Below are 6,000 nucleotides of genomic sequence, written 5' to 3' on the forward strand. Positions count from 1 at the left end.
ACTGTTTAGGCTGGCCGTTGTGGTAGTTTCTCTTTGGCGGCCGTTCCTTCTTGCCCGTCGCATAGCACACCTCACTTGCATGGCCGACGTGTTTACATTCTTGACAATATGATGGTATCTTGTCCCATCGGACCCGCTGCACTGTTTCTCGCCCACCAAGGTCAAGGATTATCTCTTCGGTAGGCGGTTTTGTGATGTCTATCTCGACGCAAATTCGGGCAAATGAAAGCCGAGTCTTGTTTGCCGTGGCTCGATCAATCTGTATTGGAGTGCCGAGAAGCTTGCCGATGGCGAATAAGGCGGATTGGTCGAAAAGATGAATGGGGAGGCCAATTAGGTTGCACCAAATTGCCGCAATGGGGGACTCGCAGTATGCATCAAAGTCCGGGGACCATTTGAAGACCCTCATCGGGTGACGGTCAATGAGCCATACGGGCGTACCCCTTGGGCCTCCAAGGATTCGGGCATAGTCCGCCAAGTCCTCGCATTGAATGAGAATATGTTTAGCATTAATGTACTTCCAACTGAATCCACACCGGAGTTTAATATTATCGAGAGTCTTTTGGATTTGCAGTCCGGTAGGGATAGAGTGAGAGAACTTACCCACAATGGCGTGTCCCATGCTCTCAGCAAGCTTTTGAGTTTCCGCTCCAGAGAAGTAGATGGCCGGGATGCCGTCGGACACTGAAGCGAATCCAATGTTCTGAAGCTTATCCGGCTCAAAGGCTTGAGGGCCGTTAGGGTCAGTCGAGCCTTTAAGCATGTCCGCCATCGTTTTCGGCCGGCCGGGGTGGCTTGAGGTGCCATCACCCCCGCCATGTAGCGTGTTACTCGCCGAGCCCGACGGAGTACCCTTAAGCAAGTCCGCCATCGATTTCGGCCACGCCGAGGTCCCCGGGGTAGCTTCTACCCCCCCATGTTGAGTAACTTCATTTGGCCCTTGTGTTGCGGCATTCGCCGAGGGCTTAGGTGTATTTCCTTTTCTCTTCGGGTTGTTGTGTTCGGCTTTTCCATTCTCGGTGTGGATCTTCTCGGCACCATCGTTGTCGTTGTGTACCCTTCTCGGCTTTTCCATTCTCGGCAGTTCGGCTTTTCCTTTCTCGGTGTGGACCTTCTCGGCCTCTTCATTCTCGGTGTGGATCTTCTCGGCATCATCCATTGGCGTGTCGTTGGGTGTTGGTGTTTCTCTTGTCAATACGCCCATCTCGGCACTAGGCGTGGCCTTGTTCGTTGTCTCGATAATAAGCTTTTCTCGGTTGGCGTTAGGGTTCGCCTTAGGTCGCGGCTGGCCGAGCTCCACAATATAATGTTCCGGGCTGGCCTCAAACGTAGCTCGGATCTTGCTAGTTCGTCCTCGTTCGAGAGGGGGGAAGTCCTCAAGAGATGCCCCACTCCCATTCCAAGGTGTGTGTGTGACACTTTGCATGCATCCCGAAGAGTTTTGGGGGAACTCCGGTGGTTTGTGACTGGCCGTCGGTAGGTTTCCGGCACGGAGAGGCTGCGCCGCCGCTGCATCGAGCGTTTCCACCGAGTCCAACGCTGCAAGATGAAGGATCTCATCTAGTTTTGGGTTCCTTGGTGGGGATCCAAACGATGCAACTCGTGCCATGTTAGAGGGGAAAGGGGGGGGGGGGGCACTTTCAAGGGGGGCTTTTGTACTTGCTATCATTTTAGGCAAGTTTGCTTTTGTACCTGATGGCTTAGGTAGGAAAGGTGGATTAGTGCTTTCAAAGTCAACTTTTGTCCCAGCCTCCAGATTAGGTAGGTTTGCTTTTCCACTTTCCAATGGGGCAAGGACAGCACATGGGGCAGCTTGTGCTTCACGTGACCTAGCAAGTCTTGGCTGGGGATTGTGGAGGGAGGGGACTTCACCGGAAACGGTCATAAGCTCGACGGCGGGAGCAGCAGTTTCCGGCGAGCCGCCTCCTTCCGGCACGGTTCTACCGTTGGGGGCATCGAACTCTTCTTCACATTCATTCCAATGCTCCACTTCCTCTTCCTTCTTATGAGGCAAGTCGGGGTCCTCCAACCTGAAAGAGACCCCCAAGTCGAGGGACGGAGTCGCCGGGAACAGGGATCCTTTGCATTTGGAACTACCGGCCGAAGGTCCTTCCTCCTCACCGAAGTCTATCTTCTTCCTTAGTTGCTTGTCCTCGGGCATCGGAGACGGGACAAATCTCTTACGACCATTGCCTTTGGTAGGAGGCGCCGGCGTACTTTTCCGGGCTTTGAGCTTTGCTTTAGCCATTTTTAGTTCCATGGATTTGGTCGGACGTTGAAGGGAAGCGGCCTCACCAGCTCGGAAGACCATTTGCTGATCGGAGAGGACCCGAGCTTCCTCATCCCCGGGAACAATGTCAGGCAAATGATCCGGATTTAGGGCCGGAGTGTCTCTCTTTTCGTCGGGGTCCGGCGGTTGCCCCATTGTTTCGGCCAGCCGGGCGGGCTTCGGCAAGGTATAGCCAAGACGTGGAGTAGAGGTTGACGGGAGCCGCGAGCCAAGTCCGACGTTGAAGTGGCTTTCGTCGGGGATGGGCCGGGGGTGACAGGCGGAGTGGGATTGGGAGGTGGCCGACAGGGTGGTGAGGGTGGAGGGGCGGGTGGCGACGTGAGGGATGGGTGGGTGTTTTCCGGCGATGCAATAGGGAGTTATTTTTGAGAGAAGGGAGAGCGTCTCTCTCTAGAATTAGGTATCCTTAAAGAAAAACTTACAACTTTGCACGGAATTTAAGTTGGCGCTTAAGAAGGATCAGATGCGCCATGGCTTCCCGGGCTAGCGCCGGTCCCCATCCTGCCCCATTAATCAATTTGATAGCTTGTTCAGCGTCTGATTCGATCCAAATAGGGAGGCCAAATTCCTTGGCGATGTTCAGCCCGTGGATCATTGCCAACAATTCCGCCTCCAGAGCCGATTGTGCTTCAAAAGGTATGCAAAAGGCCACAAGCATTTTACCCGAGAAATCGCGAATGACTCCTCCCCCTCCTGCTTTGTTGATCGCTTCATTGAAGGAACCATCCGTATTCACTTTAATCCAAGGGGGGTCCGGTGGCTCCCATTTGATCGCCATGGCGAGAGGCAACGCCCGAATGGCTTCCGCTTGTTGAGGGATGTTAATTCCAAGTTTAACTCCTCGCCAGTGCTTCGGCTTCAGGCACCCGTTTAGCATAGAATTCCGGATGTACATGTGGACCTGCCATATTACATTGTGGGGTTTAAATCTTGTATCTTGGTGTCGGCTCCTATTCCTCTCCGACCAGATGAACCATAGGATGAGGTAGGGCATGGCTCGGCTAAGGTGCTTCCTATTCGGCTGATTGCATCTTTGCAACCAAACTTCAATTCTCGTTGGGATTGTGTCATTGATTGAAAGGCGGGGGGATGTACCTTCAAACCATTCATCAAATTCTCTCCATACTCTACGGGCTCCGAATCCCTGAATGAAGAGGTGCTGGAGGGACTCAATGTTCGGTCGAATTGGGCAGCATTGGCACTTAGAGGCTAGCTCAATCTCCCGCCATTGAAGTTTTGTGTCAACCGGCACCCGATTGGAGAGAAGCCTCCAGATAAAGATGGCTATTGAGTTGGTGAGTCCCGCCTTCCAAACATCCCCCAAACCTTGGATGATCGGGTTTCGCCCTCGGAGTGTGTCCCTCCCAAGAAATATCACCGGTATCCTCCCCATTTGTTTTGTTATTGTTTGGTCGGTCACCGGCCTTGCCTTGTTTCTTCCCATGACGTTTCCATTCATTGGAGTTGGGGACATTCTTCCCCGTATCTTGTTTCCCCTTCTCGGTTTGTCTCTCGGGTTGTGGCTGTTTTGGCGGGCCGTTGTGGTAATTTCTCTTCGGCGGCCGTTCCTTCTTGCCCGTCGCATAGCACACCTCACTTGAATGGCCGACGTGTTTGCATTCTTGGCAATATGATGGTATTTTGTCCCATCGGACTCGCTGCACCGTTTCTCGCCCACCAAGGTCAAGGATTATCTCTTCGGGAGGCGGTTTTGTGATGTCTATCTCGACGCAAATTCGGGCAAATGAAAGTCGAGTCTTGTTTGCCGTGGCTCGATCAATTTGTATTGGAGTGCCGAGAAGCTTGCCGATGGCGAATAAGGCAGATTGGTCGAAAAGATGAATGGGGAGGCCAATTAGGTTGCACCAAATTGCCGCAATGGGGGACTCGCAATATGCATCAAAGTCCGGGGACCATTTGAAGACCCTCATCGGGTGTCGGTCAATGAGCCATACGGGCGTACCCTTTGGGCCTCCAAGGATTCGGGCATAGTCCGCCAAGTCCTCGCATTGAATGAGAATGTGTTTAGCATTAATGTACTTCCAACTAAATCCACACCGAAGTTTAATATTATTAAGGGTCTTTTGGATTTGAAGTCCCGTGGGGATAGAGTGAGAGAACTTACCCACAATGGCGTGGCCCATGCGCTCAGCTAGCTTTTGAGTTTCCGCTCCGGAGAAGTAAATGGCCGGGATGCCGTCGGACACAGAGGCAAATCCAATATTTTGGAGCTTATCCGGCTCAAAGGCTTGAGGGCCGATAGGGTCAGTCGAGCTTTTAAGCATGTCCGCCAAAGTTTTCGGCCGGTCGGGGTGGCTTGAGGCGCCTTCGCCCCCGCCTTGTAGAGTGTTACTCGCCGAGCCCAAAGGTGTACCCTTAAACAAGTCCGCCATCGATTTCAGCCATGACGAGGCCCCCGGGGTATCATCTACCCCCCCATGTTGATTAACTTCATTCAGCCCTTGTTTTGCGGCATCCGCCGTGGACATGGGTGTGGCCTTGTTGTGCTCGGCTTTTCCACTCCTCTTCGGGTTGTTGTGCTCGGCTTTTCCATTCTCGGTTAGGGTCTTCTCGGCACCTACGTTGCCGTTGTGTGCCCTTCTCGGCTTTTCCATTCTCGGCTTTTCGGCTTTTCCCTTCTCGGTGTGGATCTTCTCGGCCTTTTCATTCTCGGTGTGGATCTTCTCGGCCTTTTCATTCTCGGTGTGGATCTTCTCGGCCTTTTCATTCTCAATGTGGATCTTCTCGGCTTTTTCATTCTCGGTGTGGATCTTCTCGGCCTTTTCATTCTCGGTGTGGATCTTCTCGGCCTTTTCATTCTCGGTGTGGATCTTCTCGGCATCATCCATAGGCGTATCATTGGGTGTTGGTGTTTCCCTTGTCACTACAACCATCTCGGCACTAGGCGTGGCCTTGTTCGTCGTCTCGGTAACAAGCTTTTCTCGGTTGGCGTTAGGGTTCGACTTAGGCCGCGGCTGGCCGAGCTCCGCACAATAATGATTCGAGCTGGCCTCAAACGAAGCTCGGATCTTGCTGGTTCGTCCTCGTTCGAGAGGAGGGAAGTCCTCAAGAGAAGGTCCACTCCCATCCCAAGGAGTGTGTGTGATACTTTGCATGTATCCCGAAGAGTTTTGGGGGAACTCCGGAGGTTTGTAACTGGCCGCCAGTAGGTTTCCGGTACGAAGAGGCTGCGCCGCCGCTGCGTCCAGCATTTCCACCGAGTCCAACGCTGCAAGGTGTAGGATCTCATCTAGTTTTGGGTTCCTTGGTGGAGATCCAAACGATGCAGCTCGTGCCATACAAGAGGGGAAAGGGGAGAAGGCACTTTCAAGGGGAGCTATTGTACTTGCTAACATTTTAGGCAAGTTTGCTTTTGCACCTGATGGCTTAGGTAGGAAAGGTGGATTGGTGCTTTCCAAGTCAACTTTTGTACCTGCCTCAAGATTAGGTAGGTTTGCTTTTCCACTTTCCAATGGGGCAGGGACAACACATGGGGCAGCTTGAACTTCACGTGACCTAGCAAGCTTTGGTTGGGGATTGTGGAGGGGGGGGACTTCGCCGGAAACGGCCATAAGCTCGACGGCGGGAGCAGCAGATTCCGGCGGGCCGCCTCCTTCCGGTACGGTTCTACCGTTGGGGCCATCGAACTCTTCTTCACATTCATTCCAATGCTCCGCTTCCTCTTCCTTCTTATGAGGCAATACGGGGTC

This window comes from Salvia splendens, chromosome 11 (assembly GCF_004379255.2).
Source record: "Salvia splendens isolate huo1 chromosome 11, SspV2, whole genome shotgun sequence".
Classification (NCBI taxonomy): Eukaryota; Viridiplantae; Streptophyta; class Magnoliopsida; order Lamiales; family Lamiaceae; genus Salvia; species Salvia splendens.